Source organism: Lycium ferocissimum, chromosome 3, assembly GCF_029784015.1.
Source record: "Lycium ferocissimum isolate CSIRO_LF1 chromosome 3, AGI_CSIRO_Lferr_CH_V1, whole genome shotgun sequence".
NCBI lineage: Eukaryota > Viridiplantae > Streptophyta > Magnoliopsida > Solanales > Solanaceae > Lycium > Lycium ferocissimum.
The window spans coordinates 59,149,909-59,172,342 of record NC_081344.1 but is presented as its reverse complement, the minus strand read 5'-3'; the positions used below and the strand labels follow the sequence as shown (position 1 = coordinate 59,172,342).

General features: G+C 37.4%; 1 protein-coding gene across 1 annotated transcript in view; it reads left to right on the top strand.

Annotated features, from left to right (window-relative positions):
- LOC132050318 (uncharacterized) overlaps nucleotides 1-20,455 on the top strand; it is a 72,234-nt gene extending 51,779 nt beyond the window's left edge. Inside the window, exon 10 of the mRNA XM_059441520.1 lies at nucleotides 20,445-20,455. The gene's annotated coding sequence lies outside the window, so the exon portion shown is untranslated. The remainder of the gene's footprint in view (nucleotides 1-20,444) is intronic.
- The last annotated feature ends 1,979 nt before the right edge of the window (nucleotides 20,456-22,434 follow it).

Here is a 22,434-nt window from a genome sequence, read left to right as displayed (position 1 = left end):
TGTTGCATTAATCCAACTTAATGCGATAGTGTCACATTGAATCCATAGCTTGTAATCAGCGTGTTCTGGTGATGGACATGGAATGGTTCCATCAACTAGGGAAAGAAGGTTGTGACTTTTAAGGACTGTGAGAAAAAACTTTCTTCCAGGTAAGGTAATTGACGTATGTTAATTCGATAAGGACAAATCCGTTAATATTCGAAACTGTTGGAGGGGGAATGAGAAGGCCAAGAGAAGATTGATTCATGATGGTTTGACCAGAGGAGGCGATTTGAGTAGAGGAGGAAGAGGAGTTTTCTGGAGCTATGAAAGGGATCGTCTAGGGCTCTTGATACCAAGATGAAAGAGATAAAGTGAAGGGTTGAAGCATACAGCGTTGCTTCTGTGTTCTTATATTTATAAGGGGAAGTTACAACATGTATCTACCTAAATGATAAGTACAAGGATAAACTCAAAGTAGAGTCCTACTACAAATAATATACAAGAAGATAACTCTAACAAAATATTTAGCGCAACCTGCTCATTTAACACCCCTACCTGAGGGCATCAAGCTTTTCCTCATCAAAAACAAACCTCCAGTCGTCATCAACTTTTCCTTCTTTATCCCTATGGATGGTTCGAAACTTGAAGTAGACAAGTCTATCGGCGGGAAAAGAATCCGCGTCTCCTCGGGCAATGGCTGCCCATGCATTGATGAATGTCACTATGGACAAGCCATCACCAACTTTGTGTGACATGCACACGCCTATTGTCAATCCCTTGATCACAATCAAATAAATTAACTTGGATTGCTAGAAGGACATCACCGTCATTTCCTGGTACTCTTGGGAGGAATCCTCTTAAATCCTCCATTTTTGGAGTTTCTATAACATGTGAGAGAGGTTATAACAATGAACTTGGGCTTCAATAGACTCGGCTCCAGCATCACTGTAATCAATGTAATATTTGTTATCATTGTTGAGCCTTCCTGCCAATGGGTAGAATCGCGTTAAAGCATCGGATAGAGATTGCTTCAATGACTCTAATAACGTTGTGGCACGATTGACATTGTTGTGAAGTTTGTGATGTTGGTAGAAGATAATTAAAGGGATGAAAATTGGAGGTGAGATTTGATCAAGAAGTGATAGTTTGTGGATTCTAAGAGGAGGAGGAGTTGGGGATGATGGTTTGATCATTTCTTTCGATATGATCTCCACCTTATTGGTTTCCATGCTTTATGATCCTCTCAAAATTAAACTATGTACTTGTTATTTTAACTAGTACTTGGAAATGGCTTGTACCACAGAAATGAAGAGTGCTTTCACAATGCTATCTATATATAGCTAGTGTTGGAAAAAGTAGGTTTTGGGCAAAGTGCACTCAGGTGCTAGCTAATTAGACGGTCCATTAATTCGTTAGTCCAACTCTTAACCCTAACACTAATAAAAACAGCTAGGGTTAGGGTTTATTCAATGCATCCATTAGAGTGATTTTTAGGTTGTGGACAAATTAAAGGAAATCCATTCGCTTTGTGAGGATTCCCAACGATCGGTGATACAAGTCATGGTTGGTGCAGAACCACTTCTGTTAAGGAGAAACCCGTAAATCTCCTATAGTACTCCCTCCGTCCCAATTTAAGTGTCTTAGTTTGACTGGACACTGAATTTTAGAAATAAAGGAGGATTTTGAATTAATCTTGTGGTCTTAAATTAAAGATGTGTATAGTCCTTTAAATATTGAGGTCTTAAGCTTGCCATGTAGAAATTTTGGGATTGGAAAACTTACTAAATATAGAAAGAGGCACTATTTTTGGGACGGACGGAGTAGTATTTTTCAATTAAATACTACATATAGGATGATATTATGGGTGGCATGCTTGAGAAGAGTGCTTTCATAATGCTATATATAGGATGGTTGATATCAACAGATCCCAAACATATATATTTCACTCTTTTGAGTATTAGAGTAAAGGAAATAAAGCATATATATATCAGCAACGGAGAATTTCTCTCACGACTAATTTCTGGTGTGTTTTTATATACAATAAATATAACGGATTTGGAATTGCTTATATGGGTAACGGGGTGCCGGTTCATGGATAATCAAATGAAATTGGGTAATTAAAAGGGTTATTGCGAGAATGTGGGTTATATATTAAAAACTTTCTTAATGCGGGTAACTTTGGTCACATGGTATAAGGGGGGATAGATGTGACTAATATATTAAAGTAGAGGAGTAAATTTGACCTTTTTCATATTTTATGATTTATTTTTTCCTCAAATACGTCTTTATACCTTCGGTAACTCGCACATCGTCAGTATAATTTGCTTGTTAGGTAAAACATAATCGACACCTTCATTTAGTTTGTTTTTGAAAATATTGTATTATCTTTATTAAGAGTTTTTAATAATACATTATTTAGGTTAAAATCCCTTTCATGTTCATTAATACGAAATAATTTCTTTTGCTAATTTGATATACACTGCTAACGGAAAATGTCATCAATATTAATTTGATATAGCAGCTCCGTTTTTTCAGGAAATTACCGCGGATGCTTATGCAGTAAGATTTTTTTTTTTTTTTTAAATACTCATTTTAAAAGATATATTACACTATACCTTCTTGCAATATAAGGAAACCACTCTTATATAAAAACAAAATAAAAATAAAAAATGTCACGATGGCAAAATTGAATACAAATAATCAAAAAAGAATTACACAAACTTAAAAAAGAGCTCTATAAAAAAATGGTCATTTTCATGATTTCATATTCATTCCCTATGAATTCATAACCGCGGGGCCTGGAATTTTAGTTTTGCTGCCAAAAACATAGAAAGAAGCAAGGAAACTTCTACGAGTACCCATCACCCAGTCTAGTTCTCTTTTCATTTGAAAGGGGAATGAATGTTTTATTGAGAGTGATTACGGAAGAACCTTTCCATAGAGGAGCGTGATAGACCGGTTTGAAGAGCAAGACAAGCAGGTGTTAATGGTCATACCTCGAACTATCATTTTTTTGCGAGTTTCACACCCCAACTATCAGTTGTTGCCTTTTTCTACATGAACTATCATCATCTATGTATTAAAACATGGCCAAACCCATCGACGAATACACTTCGATGGTCGTCCATTTCTTCACTTGAGCAAAAGTGGCCGCTTGTTCCATTTAGACACTTCGTATGGTAGCCATTCCTATTCCACTTAGACACACACTTTTTGCACCGTTATCGGAGCAAAACCAACACCGATCGTCTCTATATGGATTAAGTGGCCAATTAAATCGTGCTGCACTCATTTAAATTGTGCCAACTCAATTAAATTGTGTCAACTCATTTTAATTGTAAATTCATTAATTTGTAAATTCGTGGAGTTTTGATCATGAAAAATTGGGGCTTTTGGACTGGTTGGATGTGCAATGAGGTAGCGCCCCCTTTGGTATTGGTTTTACTCCGATAACGGTGCAAAAAGTGTCTAAGTGGAATAAGAATGACCCACCTGAAGTGTTTAAATGGAACAAGGGTCACTTTAGTGCTCGTTGAAAGAATTAACCCACGAGGTGTCGTCGATGGGTTTGGCCTTAAAACATACCTCGAAATTGATTAGACCAACTATCAGCTGTTCTCTTATCCTACATAATTTCTTAACTAGGTATATTTAGGCCTTATTTGTTTTCATTAAGATTAAGACGTCTGAATCTGAATGCACATCTGAAAGATTAAGATGTTGTCTCTAGATCTGAACACTGAATGATTAAAACTGTTTGTTTTTCAACATCTGAATGTGCAAAATGTATTTATTTAAACATAATAAATATAGAATTCAAATAAAAAAGTAACTAAATATGAGAAAATAAATACAAGTTTAATAAATTAAATTATTATTTAATAAAAAACCGAAAACACTATGTCACGCTGTGTAGTGGTGGAGATGCGTTGTAGTGGGTGGTGCATGGTGGATTGGGTAGGTGCGTGGTGGTGGGTGGGGTTTTTGGGGGTGGGGGTGAAGTGGGGGTGGGTGGTGGTGGGAGGGTTGTAGGCGTAGTGGTGCGGTGGGGGTGGGTGGGGGTGAAGGATGTGGTTTGGGTGTAAGGTAGGTTGCGCGCGCGGTCCGGGGCTAGGGTGAGGATGAGAGGGTGGTTGGGGGGTAATGTAGGTGGCTCGGGGGGGGGGTAGGGTGGTGGCGGTGAATGGGGTGGGGATTGGGTGGTCTGATGGTGGAGTCGGGGGGTAGGGTTAGGGGTAGGTTTTTTGGGGGGGGGGTATAGGGATTGGGGTTGGGTTGGGTGGTAGTGGGGGTTGGGAGTTGGTGGAGCCGGTGGTAAAAATTATTCATACAGAATACTTCTTAATGATATTAAAACTTTGTTCAAGATCTTAATGATTTAGACGTATTCAGACCAAATAAGTGCTTAGATCTTATTGTAAACAAATGCACTTAATGGCTTAAGGTCTGAACCATTCAGATTCGTATCTCCATTAAGTACAAACAAATGAGGCCTTACTATATAGATGATGATAGTTCGACTGTATGAAAAGGGAACAGATGATAGTTCGCAGTATGATAGTTGTGGTGTGAACTCACGAAAAAGTGATAGTTCAGATGTATTTTTTATCAATATCTCTTTCAAAAAGCCTCCCCGTGTGCATCATATTCAAGCGATCTTCTAGTATGCTATAAGGTCTAGTCGTTGGGAGAAGGGAGAAGAGAAGAAAGAAAAAAGAGAGGAGGGAATGTCACTTATTTGGGCCCACACAAATTAAATGTGAAAGAAAAGGAAGGAAAGATAAAGTGTTACTGCCGATAATGTTTAAGCCTTATATCGTATGTCTGGTTATGTATTTACTCTATTACTCGATCTTAAGTCAATTCTTTTCCATTAGAATTTTAGATTAAAATACTATGTAAAACGTTACTAGCAAACACTTTTAGTTTATTCATGAAAATTTTCAAAAAAAAAAAAAACTATATTACTTTTGTTAATCTTTTTAAATAATGCTTTATTTATGTTATTAATGGCACTGAAAATGATAGGAGTTGTAATCCAAATATAGTGGCAGTTAATTGAACAAAGAAACAAAGGAAGATCACCAAGCACTGACATAGCACCATCAGACGTTGTTACATGTTCCAATAATCCACGTAACAGTTTGCACTTTCTTGTGATCAGCTGATTCCACATACAAATGTATGTGAGGGGATGAATTATTTATTTTGGACAATTAAAGTCAACATGAATGAGATTAATGATAACGTTCAGCCCTGCTATAGAATAGAATAAAGTACATGGGGAAAGTATACGAGATAATACCTCATATATGATCACTCAATCATGATATAGCCCACTTTAAAGTTTCATTTCAACTTTGTTATCTAACCAGAAAGTCACACAACTTTGTTTTCTAATCAGAAAATTACTCAACTATTGGTGTTTCACCTACAAAGTCATCCAACCTATTTACGTGATTTTTTAATTAAATTTTATTGACAAGAAATTTTATTTAAAGTCAAATTGTAAGAAATAAAAAAGTACCTATTTTAATCATTTTATTGACCCGACTCACTAAAAATATATGGACCAAGATCTTTATTTTACCCTCATTCCATCCTAATTTCTCTCGTGATACACTTTCCTTTTTAGTCTGTAACAAAAATAATATCTTTCTATATTTTAAAACAATTTAACTTTAAACTTCTTCTTTTAACACAAATATTTATGATTTGTTTTAAACTACAAGTTTCTAAAGTCTTTTTTTCTTTCATAATTTTTATGTCCAATCAAAATGCATCACATAAATTGAGACAAAGAGACGTAGAAGATATGTAACTCATCGTACAAGTCCGAACAGATCAATTGATGTAGCAGCCTAGCACCACTTCGACCAGTATAAGGAGCAGGATTTTTTGTGACACTGAGGAAGTAACGAACCAAATTCACAGATTTATAACCATATTCAATAGCTAGATGAATCGGATAAAGGCCATTAGTGTCGGTAAAATAAAAGATCTTGGTTCATATATTTTTAGCGGGTCGGGTCAATAAAATGGTTAAAATGAGTATTTTCTTATTTCTTACAATTTTGATTTTAAATAAAAATTTCATATCAATAAATTTAATAAAAAAATCGCTTAAATAGGTTGGGTGACTTTGTAGGTGAAACACCCATAATTGAGTGACTTTCTGAGTAAACTAGCCATAGTTGAGTGACCATCTAAAATATTATCTCGAAAATATACGGATCGAATTCCACAATAGAACGATTATTTCAAAAGTTTAGTCTAAGTCAAGATACTTAAGTATTGCTCAGTTTAGTTGTTTTAGAGTTGATAGAAGTTAATAACTAATTTACACTGAAGACTACTATTTAACACTAAGCAGTTTAGCTACAATGGTTTTACTCCCAAGTAGGCCGGTCTGGGCAAAGAGCTGAGCTGGCTTGGGGCTCAGCTCGCATGCATTTAGCTCGGCTCGATTTAAGTCAAAATTCGACTCGGCTCTGTTAAAGCTCGGTCAAAGCTCGGCTTCTTTAAAGCTCGTGCTCGGTTGAGCCAGCTCGACTCAACTCGGTTGGCTCGTTTTGATCATGTACTGATTACTTTAAAACTAAAATGCATTAATTAATCTTAACTGAATTAGCAAAATGTCAATTCAATAATTATTATTTATTGTAATAAATTAATAATTTTGTATTTCTTTAATTAATTTGAGGTGTTAATTTTTTTTTTTTTTTTTTATAGACATCGTTACATAAGAATATTTTATGGGTGGTGCAAAATGTAATTAATATTTTAAATTTAATAGTTCAAAATTTAAAAAATTCAATATTGTGCAAATTTCTTAAATTAAGCATTGCTTTAGTTCTATTGGTTATTTTTTGCCTGAAAGTTTATTTTGTGTGTTCAATATTGAAGAAAATCAATATGAGATGACAAAGGTTATTTGGACTCTTTGTATTTTTCTATGTGTATTTCGTTGCAGAGAGGGTGTGATTTATACACCTTGGTAGACTACTACATCTCTTGGACTCTCATCTATAGAATTATATACACAAACACTACATTACTTACACGCACGGGCGGCTAGATATTGCAATCTACTGCTGCTATCTAATAACCAAGTACCTATATGTCTATCAAATATTAGGTTAATGCCATTTAAATTTGAGTTCTTGTTTAGAATGTATATATTTTACTCACACTTCAATGCAATTACCGAACAAAACTAGTAATGTTTATATTTTTCTTAACCAACCAATTTATATATTATAAATTTATGTTTTAATGGCATAACACTATGTAGAACGAAACATTAAAGAGCCGACTCAGGCTTGGCTCTGCTCGGCTCGACTCAAGCCTTGCCCTGCTAAGATTTTGACCTTCGCTATTGTGCCCCATTTAGCATTTTTCAAAAAATTTGCTCTACCCTGCCTTGTCCTGCCCCGCCCCGTTTATGTTATATTTCATTTCTCCTCTTTATTTTTCACTTTGCAGCATGGTATTATTTTCTTTAACTTCTTTTGAATCTTGATTAATTTTTTTTAAAAAAATTGGATAAACAAATCAATTTCCAAAATCATGTATAAAAATATTACAAAAAAGGTTTTAAAAAAATGCATATTAAATGAAGATTCATCTCTGTTGACACCTAATTTTTGGACTCCATAAATTTTATTTAATTAGTCGGATTTCTTGAATCACAAACGGAGTAGATATGCACTTTTCAGAGACAAAAGGATCTTACAAAATTACTTAGGTGACATTTTGCCATTTCATTTGATAAAATATCATCAATTATATCATTGTATATCATATGCGTATCTTTGCATATATATATTATGGTTTTAAACCATATTTATCAGAATTTGAAGTCAAAATAGTGACAACAATTATTTAATTAATTGTTTAACCTAAACAGTGATTAATTGATAAATATTTTACTCTGTTAAATTAAGAAGTTTAAATAATTAAATAAATAATTTATTGCATCTCATTGTTTACATCAATTTAGTATTAATTACAACTATTCTCAAATTGGTTATAATCAAAAAAATTTAACCAATATCTCACGAACTTTCGTCGTAATAGAAATACGCATGGCTATGATTTCAATCAATTAGTAGCCACATTTTGCAAATAATAATCACCCCTTCACTCTTTTGAAACTCAGGCCAAAAGACCCCTTCTAGTTGGGCAAAGACCCGGTCCATCACCGGATTAAAAGAGGAAAACCTCTTTTCCTCTTCATTTTTTGCTTCGCGATTTCAAATAAGAGAGGGTAAAACCTAGACCACCGTCTCTCTCTCGCGTTACCACTGCAAAATATAGTACACTTCAGCCTTTCACAGACCTTGTCCGTTCATTTATGGCGTTGCCCTCTCTCCGTCCCTACGCCACCAAGGGTCAGAAAACCATCATCCTCTGTCCTTTTTACGCAAAACCTTAATAGATTTTGTCTTATTGTTTACCAAAATCTCGCTTTTCGTTGGTTGTTCATGAAATTTCCAAAGAAAATTAAAAAGAATTCTTCAAAACTACTTGTCCCACATCAGTTGTGACACAGTTCACTTTTACGAAAGGCATAAAAGTTACTTCGAATTTATGGACTCTTTTGGATTTTATGGTTTTAGAGTCGCCCCCTAATTTATAAGGAAAATTAGGAAAGCCAAATTTAAATAGTTTATTCAAACAAAAGAAAAATCTTTTTTAAACCAAAGTTCGAGCTAAGGACTCTGGTGAATTCTCGGGGAAGGCGTTAAGACACCCCGATATTAAGAATCCGTAGAATACGGTTGACCTTCAAGCTTCAATGTGTGATTTTGTAATTATTTGCTTATATTCGTTTAAAATCTTGTATATCTTGTCATGGCATATCATTTTTTTTTTTTTGAAATATTTGGCAAAAAATTCCTTTTGTTTTAGAGGAAAAAAGTTGAGTTCTTTTTTGGAAAAAGGCATATAAGGTTAGAAGCAGTCATTTCATTTCCAAACCAAAAACACACCCAAGATTTCTCTTAAGTAGAGTTTCACTTAATTTGGTCCAAATGGTATGTCTCTTTTACCCTTACAAGTTTTAAGAAAATAATCCCAAGTGTATGTCATTTGTAAAATGCCATGTGATATACGTAAATTTATAAGGTTTAGCAAAATGTATTTATTTAATGAAGGTCAACCTTATCCCTTTTGAATCTTTTCCTCAAACTAAAGCCCAAATAGAATTTCTCTTGTTTATTTCTGTTACACCCCGTATTTTATACGTTGAGTTTCGCCATAAGATAGCTGATGTGGAGTTAGAAAGTGAAGTTTTTGTCAAGGTCATAAGGGATTCTACATGATTATTCAACGTATATGGGAGTTTAAGTTATGTTCAACAAGTATCGGGAAGATTGGAGGCTGAACAAACCAAAAGAAACTAAGTGTGATAACTGGGCAATTCGATGGACCATCAATTTGCACCGTCGAACAACCCTCTGAGAATCAGAGGCTGTAGCCATTCGACGGTTGCAAGTCGACGGACCGTCGACCTTGCCGTCGAATTACAGGCGGTGGAAAATTTCCTTCTTTTATAAACTAAATGGAGCCACGACTTGGGTCATTATTTGCACCCAAAAATCAGACCCTTCTAGACTTTCTAAGCTCTCCCAACCATTCCTAATCTTCCCTAATCATCCTAAGCTAATTCAAGTGGAAATCAAGCTTTAAAAACCCTAAGCTAGTTTATGGAAGATGATGGTCCTTGCTTTTAGTTGAAGTTGTGGTGGATTTGGTTTAAAGACAAGATTGTGTGAGTGAAGTTCTTCAAGTAAAAGGTATGCTCTTCCTTTTATTACTTATATTAAGTTGATTTGGAGGTTAATAAGTCATAAAAGTGAAGGAAATGATGGTAGGCAAAGTTATAAGTATTGTGTTGTAGTTGTTGATTATGAATGGAATTTGAAAGGAATTTTTGGATTGATTTAAGTATTAATTGTATATAATCTCTTAATTATGGAGTTGTTGACATTGTTGTTGATATTTGGGGGTTGTTTGGAAGATTGGTGGAAGTAGAAGATATAAAAGAAATGCTGTGCAATTTTCATTAGCTCAAATATTAGTTTAGTTGACCTTATGAGAGTCTCAATGGCTTGACCTTAGTATGAATGCTCTTGAATGTAGATTTGCAAACTTGAGAAGATAGGCGTTGATTAGTAAGGAGACGACGAGGTATGTAAGGCTATCCCCTTCTTTCTTTTGGCATGATCTTTGTGAATCGAACGTACACGTAACGCTAATCCATAATGACTCTACTCTTAGAGTTAGGAATGATCCATTTGATTCATGATCCATGGTGTTATCTTCAGAAAAGATAGCTTAGATCCAGTTTGGTCTTTAGAGTCACTTGTACTCCTATCATGTTTTATGCATTGCATCATGCGTATATTATGTATTATGTATATATATGAATGGGCTATGGGGAAGGTGACGGCATTATATACGCATTACCACCTGATCAGCTAGTCATATGATGATACGATGACGATGATGATGACTGTTGACACCCAATTTTTGACCTCCAAAAATTCAAATTAACTAGTCAAGCTTCTTGAATTTTAAACAGAGTAAAAAAATTATCCAAAAAAATCAAAAATACATTCCTAAACTGTTTGGTGTTATTTTGCCATTTCATTTGGCAAAACACCATGCTATATATTATGTGTATTTTTACATATAATTTTAAGTATTAATTATGTCTATTTTATCAATTAGAAAATCAATTTGCACAAAAACAAGGGCTTTGATTTAAGTACGCATTTTAATTGTCAGTATAAAGTCAATACAGTTTAACTGCTATAGCTAATCTCTTTTGCAATTAATTATTTTGCTTTGTTAGAGTCAAGAAGCTTAATTAGTTAGTTGAATAATTAATTGGTTGAAAAGAATTGTTTCGATTCAAGTTGAATTGGCTATTTCTTACAAAATTGGGTCACAATTGGTAATGGAAAAATGTTATATTCTAAAGGCCATTTTAGCCAAACTAGCCTCGTCTTCTCTACCATTTAAAACCCAATTTGCCCAACCCAATAACTTAGCCCAAACCTTGAATGACCCGGCCCACTTCCCATTAGCCCCCAAATACCCATTCTGTTCTTCAATTCAAAAAAATAAAATAAAAATGAACCCCAGGTCCTTTTTGTTCTCTCCAGCGATTAACAAGCACGAGAATACCTTTTTTGGCTAAGATTCTCACGCATTTTCGTCAAGAACGCTCTTTGTCTCGCCATTTTTGGCACAACAATCAAAGCTTTGTTTTCTTCTCACTATCAACGGTAACTTTTGAATTGGTTTCAATTTATTTTGATTCTCCCTTTTCTTTCCAGTACGAATTCAGACATCCTTACAGCTGTTCAAGTCTGAAATTCAAATCTCAAACAAATTTCTTAGAGGGGAAAGTCCCACATCGTTCAAAATGCCAAACCATAGCATTTGGGTTCTATTTTAGAACCCCATGTCTTCATTCTAAAACAAGTTTTGATACCAAAAAATCTGAGTTTTTTCAATTCACTCGACTTTAAACAAGAAGAAAGTCTCTTGTAAGTTTAGTTTCTTGAACCATCGGATTAAGTTTAATATTCTCGATTCGTCGGAATAGTTTGGTTGTCATTGGTGCAAGACGAAGGTGATCAACTCAACTTTCATCGCCCCTGCCGCTGCTCGGCAAAGAGATTGAATGAGCTGAATGTGAGAACATTGCTGCACTAGTGAAGCCCATAAAGTGATGTACTGTAAATGAGTGTGTTGCTATTTGTTGCTACTGTTTCAGACTCAGTTTGGCGATTTGACGCCCCAGGTTGTTTCTCTCCTTATCTTTAAACATGTAATTGTTTGCCTCATCTTATTAATGTACATTTTATTCAAGCCTCGCCGGCTGTTGTTATGTCTGTTTACCTTTTGTTGCTGCCCATTTGTGATAAGGTTGCTGCATCCATGTTGTTGTTTGTTGTCATACCAGTGACCATTTTAAGCCTAATGGTTGCTGCATTTGGGGCTTCAAAACTGCTGCTGTATTTTGGGTGAGTGCTTGCTGCATTTCGAGGCTAGATTTGCTGTATTTTAGAGGGGTTGGTGGCTTGTGTTTGAAGGCCCATTCTGTTGATGAATAGGCACTGTGTTTGGGCCGTTGTCATAACCTTAAGGCGAACAATCTTCTCCATGTTGATGATCATTTTGGGGCAATTCGCTGCTGCATTTTGGCCAAATTATCACTGCATTTTTTCAGTACATATGGGTTCGTTATGGCATTGTTGTTGAGCCAAATGACTGTTGCGTTCTGGCCATTCGTTGCTGCCCTTTAAGGGCAGATTGTTGCTGCGGTTTTAGCCCGAATGTTGCTGAATGTTGGGTACTTTGAGTTGATTTCTGTCACTAAGTCAGTTGCTACATTTTTTCCAATTGTGCTGCACGTTTGAGGTTAAAACTAGCTGCATTCGTGGGACAATTTTTGTCCACATTGTTGCTTTATTTAAAGCTTCAGACCTGCTTTATTTGACTTGTTGCTTAGTTGTCGTTTGAGCATAATAATTGGTGCATCTTGAGAGGTTAGCTGGTGTGTTTTTGAGAAGAATAACTGCTGCACCATGAGTGTTGGTTGGACTGCTTTTGAGTGGGCTGATTATTGTTCTCTAGAGTTCCATCGTTTGGTGGAAATAGCTGCTGCTATGTCACTCGACGAATTGCTATTTTTCTTTTAAAATGAACAGATCGCTGTACTTGGTAAAATCCCACTGATTCGAACACGATACTACACTAGGGCCAATGAAAAAGTGATTTTTGAGGCCATGCCTTGTCCGGAAAGGTTATCCCTCGGTTTAGGCAAGGATGATCTCACATTGATATCACGAGGTAGGAACCAACATGCGCTTGTCAAGGCAACTAGAATGCCCCCCTAGTTTGCAACCGCGACATGATTCGGGTTCCTTTGCCATATTCGGAACCGTGAGTCTGAGCCTCCGTAATCAAAGCTTTCAAAGTTTGATACGAGTCCGAGGAATATTATTGTTTATGTTCCTAAGCGTCACCCTATGGGGTGGCATATCATTTTGATTAACTATTTTCCTTTTCATTGTGCGAGGTACTAATAAAACAAGCACGGAAAGCAAAACTTAAGGATGAAGCAAAAGGATCGGATGCTTAGAGCTTCGGACGAAGGACTAGAAGAGTACGGGATTTGTGCCCAAGGCCGAAAAAGCTAAAGTTCCTTTCCCTTCCCTTTAGCATAAGTTTTACATTATTTTCAGCATAAGTATGAAAAAAATACACTTGTATAGATATTGAAACCGTTATAAGTTGGAACCTAGGATTTGGGTAGGCGATGTTTCAAATTGTATCCAAACGATAAAAGAGTTGTATTCCACCAGATTAAAGTAAATAAAAAGTGAAAGTATATTTTTCTTGCATAAAAGTTGATTTTGTGTCCATGAAGGTTCTTTTTCTGGGACTACTTAACAGAGCCTAAATGTCAAATGATCAACGCCGTAGGATAAGAGGGGTAGACTATTACAGAATAGTATGGTTTAAAGGTAAATATTAAACTCATCCTAGTTCTAGAGGTTTCTAGTGGTTGTCATTTGGTTGTGGGATGGGATAAAGGGTTGAGAGTGCTTCAGGGGAGTAAAAGGAAAGTCAAGGCATAGAATTTGGGTGATGACCGCCTTGTGTCGCTCCTTTTTTACTAAAGAAGAGGGTCTAGGAAAGGTTTTAGGGGTGATGACCCACCCTGTACTGCTTCTTCTTTAGGGCTTTGACGTCATTTTCCCCTGAGTTTCATTCCTATGACCATGGGACCCACGGAAGCCTTTTAGTTGACTAGGAAGAGGTTAATAAGGCCTTGGAGGGATTTTACTAATACTGTGACACTAAAATCAACCTAGATTAATCAAATAGGATCCTTTTAGGTTCTGTTGGCTAAAGATAGGTCAGAATAGTCTACTTGAAGACTCTAAGTTAATTTGGTTCTAAAAATCAAGCCGTCTCACCTTAAGGATAGTAGACCGAATTAATGACAGATTAGAGGTCAGCGAGTGTAGTATGCAAGTGGTGAACCACTTGTCAAAGGAAGTCTTTTAAAGACAACTTGGAGAAGAGATTGGGGAAGAACCAAGTCTAACTTGGTTCATAATATCATTCTTCCAAATAGAAGGCTGTCACGACATGCCCTATAAGTCTATGGGGTAATACTTGTCATATGTACACATTTGACCTTCATTTCCTATCATTGAATCAAGGATTGATTAAAGTGAATTCGATCTTGCATAAAATAGCTGCTTTAGCCTGAAAAAAGACCTGTTATTATAGTTTTAGCTAGTTCACTTAGTGCTCATACTTTTTGGAACTTGGGAAAGGGAACAGGGTGAAGCAAAAACCTTAAATGAGTTTGTCCTTAGTCTCAACAAGTCTTTAGTAGGTTCAGGGACCTTATTGTTTATGTCCAATCTTGTAGACAACTTTAGTTCAGTAATTTTGTTCCTTGCACTATCCAACTTTCAAATGAAATACTTGTATAGATTATGAATGTTCGTATTCCATTTGATACCTGTTTCTATTGCATGAAGCTGAGTATCCTTATGTTGTTGGTTTGATAAATGATGAATGATTGCCTTACTAAGATTAAGTCCAGATTTTCCTTAGAATTAGTTTGAGTTGGAGTTGCTTGCAACCCAGTTCAGTACAGTCAACTTAAGTTGATGACTAATAATCCTAATTGAATCATAAGACTAAGGTGGCACTTGGAGGGTTTAAGTGTTTCTTGCAACTGTGTCCGCAGACGGTGTCAATAGACAAGAGTGGGAGGTTTCAAACATTAAGCTTGGAAAGGTCGGAGTTATTTCAACTCAAATTACCCCGCACCACTTAATCATAATACCAAAAGGAATTAGAATTTAGATGGTCGGAAAAGGGCATTAGTGAAAACTGCTTAAGTTAAAAAGAAGTGCATATACTTTGATGATATACATGTATGCATAGCGACATATGACTAGTCAATCGCAAGCCTCATAGTTTCGTTACCAGTCAGATGGTCAAAAACCTCTCCGTTCAGTTAGTTCCTTAGGTCTTCGAAAATCTTCCATTTAGACCGAATCCTGGACTATTCTGCCTCAGGCAAAATGAGTGCTTTGTTCATTATAACCGATGGACTAATACAGTTTCCCTTTTGAGATTTTCTAATTGACTAGTGGGGACCATCGAAAGTGTTTCTTTTACAAAACACTAAAATCACGATCCCTTTTAGCCCACCCATGCACTACGCTACAAAATGCCAAAACATTCAAAAATCTCCATTCATCATTTATTCAGACGCTACCACTCTTCACCCACCCTCCCGTGGAGAATTAGTTTCAGTGGTGAACTACAGAGACATGATTCTTGTTCCAGCAAGATACGCAGGCAATCCTACATAAGTGGTACGTATTCATCATCGTTTCAAACTACGGACCTCGTAACGGATTCCGTGCGTGTCTTTTGAATCAGTTAAACTCATCTAATTTTCATTCACGAACATTTTGAATCAAGTACCCTAAGGACTGGAAACTGGGGCAACTTTGTTCAAAATGTTCGACAACTTTGTTCAAACTCCAAAATGACCCAATCGAATAAATAACTCCTTTCACAGAAATCCAAGCAAATGGGGACGCGCCTTATGTGACGTCCCTAAATCGGCTATTTAGCCCTCGACTCTCTCAACACTTCTTCTAGGGTTTATATTCCCGTCACCACCAGTCTATCATGACACTTTCAATGGGATCAACACGAGTCAATCATTATCCCGTTAAGGAAATTTTCTACGAGCGCAAGGACAATAAAGCTACAAGGCAACGAGCCTCAAGTCAGCAAGGATAAGAAACTACAAGGAGACAAGCCCCAAGTCAACAAGGACAAGAAAGCTATAAGGCGACGAGCCTCAAGTCAACGTCAATATGATAAAGAGGGATACATAACTCCCCAACAAGTTGAAACCTTGTCGACCCCATCCATGGTAGAAGACGCGTAGGATGCTCGCCTTCCAAGGTCATCCTTTCACGAGATCACTACTTAAGAACACAAGTGTCTAGTGCAAACATAATTTAGCACTACGATGATTTCAATACCCTTTCTTTCAGAGATCAAGGTGACAACGTTCTCAAAGCAATGTGGAAACTATTTCCATGTAAAGTCTTATTTATGGATGTTTCACCGGCCATATTTATTACTAAGCGATTGCAAGTCTCTTTTCCTTATGCTCGAACGACAGACACCATTTGTCTCTAGTATTCGGCTTAAGTCTTTGGAGTACATATGGGTAACTCAAATCCGCCCGAACCCATCACAACTCATGGCTTTTCGAAATCATTCTGATTCGCAAACGCTATCCCAGTCTCACCCATAATTCGACACTGGGGCAAAACAGATTCATTTTTTGACCTCGCTACTTGAACTACGCAGTGACCTGACTTCCCGAGGTGACCTGGCAGAATTTTTTAGGAGCTTCAAGACAATCAACAGGAGAAGACGATCGACGCAGATCGCTCACTGGGGAAGAATTTTTTAGAGCGGATCTCAAAAATTCCAATTTAAGGATCGACACAAGAGATTGTCAACGCAGCTTAGACCGGGGCAACTTGCTACCCAATCAAATCTCTCAGATGTCTAAAGCACTTCTAGCAAACATCTCCCCTTTTTTCATGAAATCAAAACAAAGTAGGGACACACCTTATGTGACATCCCGAAATCAGCTATATTAGCCTTCAATATCAAAACCATTCTTCAACACGTGATGAGCTACGAAATAATGACGCCAAATCAACATGACGTTGTCAAAAGCGCCCATCAAGACAAAGGAACGCCGCCAAGCATCAAGTCTCTCGATCAAACTGAAGAGACGCTCGATATGCTAGACGAAATGGAAATCAAGTCTTCAACGTTGACCAGAGATATCAAACAAGCCTATCTGACGGCACAAGCTGAGTCTACACCAAGTCATCGATGACTTTTCTTGACCACAAGCTGGGACAACTCGTTCCACATCAACAAGTAACAGAGGAATCATAAACCATGTCAAACACATGATTCTCGGTATATCAATTTATTTTTGCCCGGAAGTGGGATATCTGCTATTTACTTGCCCGAAAGTGGGATATTTGCTATTTTCCCGGAAGTGGGATTTGCTATTTGCCCGGAAGTGGGATATATGCTATTTGTTTACTCGGCAGAGGAATTTTATTGCTTGTTTATCGGAAGTGGGATTTTATTGCTTTTTTACCCGCAAGTGGGATATTTACTTTCAACATACTTGCTTGTCCACCTTAGAAAGGGACATACTTGCTCGTCGTCCTTAGAAAGGGGCATATATTTGTTTGTCCACCTTATAAAGGGACATACTTGCTCGTCCACCTTAGAAAGGGGCGTATATTTGTCTGTACACCTTAGCGAGGGACATATCTGCTCGTCCACCTTAGAAAGGGATGTATATGTACTTTTCCACCTTAGAAAGGGACATACTTGCTCGTCCACCTTAGAAAGGGGCGTATATTTGTTTGTCCACCTCGTAAAAGGAACATATCTGCCCGGCCACCTTAGAAAGGGACATATATGTGCTGGTCTACCTTAGAAAGGGATATACTTGCTCGTCCACCTTAGAAAGGGACATATCTGCTCATCCACCTTAGAAAGGGATGTATATGTGCTTGTCCACCTTAGAAAGGGACATACTTGCTCGTCCACCTTAGAAAGGGGCATATATTTGTTTGTCCACCTCAAAAAGGGACATATATGCCTGTCTACCTTAGAAAGGGACTTATATGTGTTGTTTGTCCACCTCAGAAAGGGACATTTCTGCTCGTCCACCTTAGAAAGGGGCGCATATTTGTTTGTCCACCTTAGAAAGGGATATACTTGCTCGTCCACCTTAGAAAGGAACGTATATATGCTTGTCCACCTTAGAAAGGGACATACTTGCTCGTCCACCTTAGAAAGGGGCATATATTTGTTTGTCTACCTTAGAAAGGGACATATCTGCTCGTCCACCTTAGAAAGGGAAGTATATGTGCTTGTCCACCTTAGAAAGGGACATACTTGCTCGTCCACCTTAGAAAGGGGCGTATATTTGTTTGTCCACCTTAGAAAGGGACATATCTGCTCGTCCACTTTAGAAAGGGACGTATTTGTGCTTGTCCGCCTTAGAAAGGGACATACTTGCTCGTCCATCTTAGAAAAGGACGTATATTTGTTTGTCCACCTTAGAAAAGGACATGCATGTTTGCCTACTTCTACAACTAACGAACGATGCTTCGTTGTTGTACAAAGCCCTTTTAAGATTATTTTTGACTAAAGTAGCTAGCAAAGCGACAACGTATCTACTAACCATTTTTTTAAGACTAGAAGAGTCATACGAGCATCAAAATGAACTTTGATACAATTTAAATTCAAAGAGGCTTCAAAGTAATTGCAATATGCTTGAAGGCGAAGACGTAAGCAATGGCGGCATAAATCTTCAAAAGGATAGCATTTGGCCACCCACATCAACGAGGCTCAGAGGAATCATAAACCATGTCGAACACAAAGGTTTTCGGTATCTCAATTTATGTTTTACCCGAAAATGGGACTTTATTACTTATTTGCCCACAAGTGGGATCCTGACGAGACGCTAATCACCAAAGTGAAATGCTACCTGATAAATCGGAACGTTAGTCACTAAGGTGAGATGCTAAACGACAAAACGGGGCGCTAATCACCAAAATGAAACGCTACTCGGTAAAACGGAACGCTAGTCACTAAGGTGAGACGCTAACTGACAAAACGGGATGCTACCCTGTAAAATGGAACGCTAATCACTAAGGTGAGACGCTAACTGACGAAATGGAATGCTAATCACTGAGGTGAAATGCTAACCAAAAAATGGGATGCTAGTCACTGAAGTGAGACGCTACCCAAATGAAATTAAAACAATCATTTAAATTATTTTTATTTGCCGCGGGGGCCATTCATACAAACATTGCCGCGAGGTCCATTCATACAAACATTGCCGCGAGGGCCATTCATACAAAACATTGCCAAAAAGACCATTCATACAAACATTGCCAAAAGGGCCATTCATACAAATATTGCCAAAAGGGCCGTTCACGCAAATATTGCCAAAAGGGCCATTCATACAAACACTGCCAAAAGGGCCATTCATGCAAGCACTGCCAAAAGGGCCATTCATGCAAGCATTGCCAAAAGGGCCATTCATTTATACAAACTGCCAAAAGGGCCATTCATACGAACAGCCGCAAAGGCCGTCTACGCAAACATGTTTACACCACGAGCAATATCTATAATGTTGTCAACCTATGGAAACAGGTACAAAACCACCAGAAGGAGCAGGCCGACTGAATCAGATCCAGACTCATGTGGAGCAACGTGGAACTTTTTCTTAGCAGCAAATCGGGGCACATTGCAGAAGAAAGGCGCAGACTCTTCGGGCGAGAGATGAGGATCTCCTTTCACAACCATCAAACTACACACCTGTAGAAGGCATGTAGGTGTCCTATTCATGTCAAAAACCACCCTGTTGAGAAGGCAAGAGTCATTATCTTTGAGTTTTGCACTCAGTATCTCTATTGGGGCATCATCAGTCTTTCTTTCAAATCTAGTTGACAACTTACTTAAGGTATACGAAATTATGGCCGTGCAAGGACTTAATTATGAGTGTGAAGCATGCCACCTTCATAGCTTAGAAATTGCAAGCCTTTTTTCCGTACTCAGAAGTTTGTAGTCATCTATCTCAAACCAAAGGTTACTTCCGTATAAGGAATATCCTTTTCTACCGATCGAGTCGAACTACATACGGCCTGATTCCCGAGGGTAGGGATATGTAGGCGACCTCAATATCAGAGCTCGGCCTAATCTAAACTCCCCCCAATTAAGTCCCAAGTTCGAGTCTCTTTGAAAGTTTTCAAAAAATTCGAGTCGAACTGCAAATGGCCTGAATTCTCATATAGCCTGAGATATATAGGAAACCCAACGCGTGGTCCGGCCATAATTTCCAAAACATCACATGAGCTTTTTCACTTAAGAGATCAGTTGAGTTGGTCGGTCAAAAATCGGGTTTTGTCAAATTTCGTTGCCCAAGGACGGCTCCGCCATCCCTGCACAACGAAGGGGCAAACCACCATAATATATATTATGTGTATTTTTACATATAATTTTAAGTATTAATTATGTCTATTTTTATCAATTAGAAAATCAATTTGCACAAAAACAAGGTCTTTGATTTAAGTACGCATTTTAATTGTCAGTATAAAGTCATTACAGTTTAACTACTATAGCGAGTCCAAACTACAAAGAGAAGACGATTTAAAAAATCAACAAGCTCAGCATATCAAAGGTACCAGTAGCAGTAATGGAATACAAGTCATGGAAGAAGAAGAACTTACAAAGGAAGAAGTAGCTGCAAAGGTCAGAAGGAGCTCAAGCAGAGGTCCATTAAGCATAGATCAAGCTACAAATGTCAAGAGGAGCTCAAGCAAGGATTGATTAAACACAGCTCAAACACAAAAGTGGTACATACAGAACAAGAACAAGGTTAAAAAGGTTCAATCGAGTCAGAAATAAGAAAAAATGAACAGATTTAAGAAGATTGAAGCTTTACCTGAATTTGATGAGATGAGAAAGGAAGAACAACTACGCACATGGAGGAGTGAATTAGAATTTAACCATCAAAGTAGCATCCTGTGGTCTAATCATCATTTTCACACCACTAGAGGTGAAAGTCGAAGAGAATCACGGCTGAAGACAAAGAGAATAACCCGACATTTTAGGGTTTCAATTAGGAAAGCTAGGCAAATATTATTTCCCTTTGATGTTTTTTAATTTCTACTTTTTTGTTTTATCTTTTTGGGCCTGACCGGTTTGGATTGGGCTTTTTTGAACCATTTCAATTTTTTGCATAATTAATAAAAGCCCAGACGAGCATAATTCATTTAAAAAAAACTATAGCTAATCTCTTTTGCAATTAATTATTCTGCTTTGTTAGAGTCAAGAAGCTTAATTAGTTAGTTGAATAATTAATTGGTTCAAAAGAATTGTTTCGATTCAAGTTGAATTGGCTATTTCTTACAAAATTGGGTCACAATTGGTAATGGAAAAATGCTATATGCTAAAGGCCATTTCAGCCAAACTAGCCCCATATTCTCTACCATTTAAAACCCAATTTGCCCAACCCAATAACTTAGCCCAAACCTTGAATGACCCGGCCCGCTTCCCATTAGCCCCCAAATACACATTCTGTTCTTCAATTCAAAAAAAAAAAAATGAACCCCAGGCCCTTTTTGTTCTCTCCAGCGATTAACAAGCATGCGAATACCTTTTTTGGCTAAGATTCTCACGCGTTTTTGTCAAGAACGCTCTTTGTCTCGCCATTTTTGGCATAACAATCAAAGCTTTGTTTTCTTCTCACTATCAACGGTAACTTTTGAATTGGTTTCAATTTATTTTGATTTTCCCTTTTCTTTCCAGTACGAATTCAGACATCCTTACAGCTGTTCAAGTCTAAAATTCAAATCTCAAACAAATTTCTTAAAGGGGAAAGTCCCACATCGTTCAAAATGCAAAACCATAGCATTTGGGGTTCTATTTTAGAACTCCATGTCTTCACTCTAAAACAAGTTTTGATACTAGAAAATCTGAGTTTTTTCAATTCACTCGACTTCAAACAAGAAGAAAGTCTCTTGTAAGTTCAGTTTCTTGAACCATCAGATTAAGTTTAATATTCTCGATTGTCGGAATAATTTGGTCGTCATTGGTCCAGGACGAAGGTGATCGACTCAACTTTCGTCGCCCCCGTCGCTGCTCGGCAAAGAGATTGAATGAGCTGAATGTGAGAACATTGCCGCACTAGTGAAGCCCACAAAGTGATGTACTGTAAATGAGTGTGCTGCTACTTGTTGCTACTCTTTCAGATTCAGTTTGGCGATTTGATGCCCCAAGTTGTTTCTCTCCTTATCTTTAAACATGTAATTGGTTGCCTCATCTTATTAATGTACAATTTATTTAAGCCTTGCCGGCTGTTGTTATATCTGTTTACCTTTCGTTGCTGCCTATTTGTGATAAGCTTGCTGCATCCATGTTTTTATTTGTTGTCATGTTGGGTTGTCATACTAGTGACCATTTTAAGCCTAATGGTTGCTGCATTTGGGGCTTCAAAACTGCTGCTATATTCGGCTTGCTCCTGCTGTATTTTGGGTGAGTGCTTGCTGCATTTCGAGACTAGATTTACCGCATTTTTAGAGGGGTTGTTGGCTTGTGTTTGAAGGCCCATTCTGTTGATGAATAACCACTGTGTTGGGGCTGTTGTCATGACCTTAAGGCAAATAACTTCTCCATGTTGATGATCATTTTGGGGCAATTTTCTGCTGCATTTTGGCCAAACCATCACTGCATTTTTTGAGTACATATGGGTTCGTTATGGCA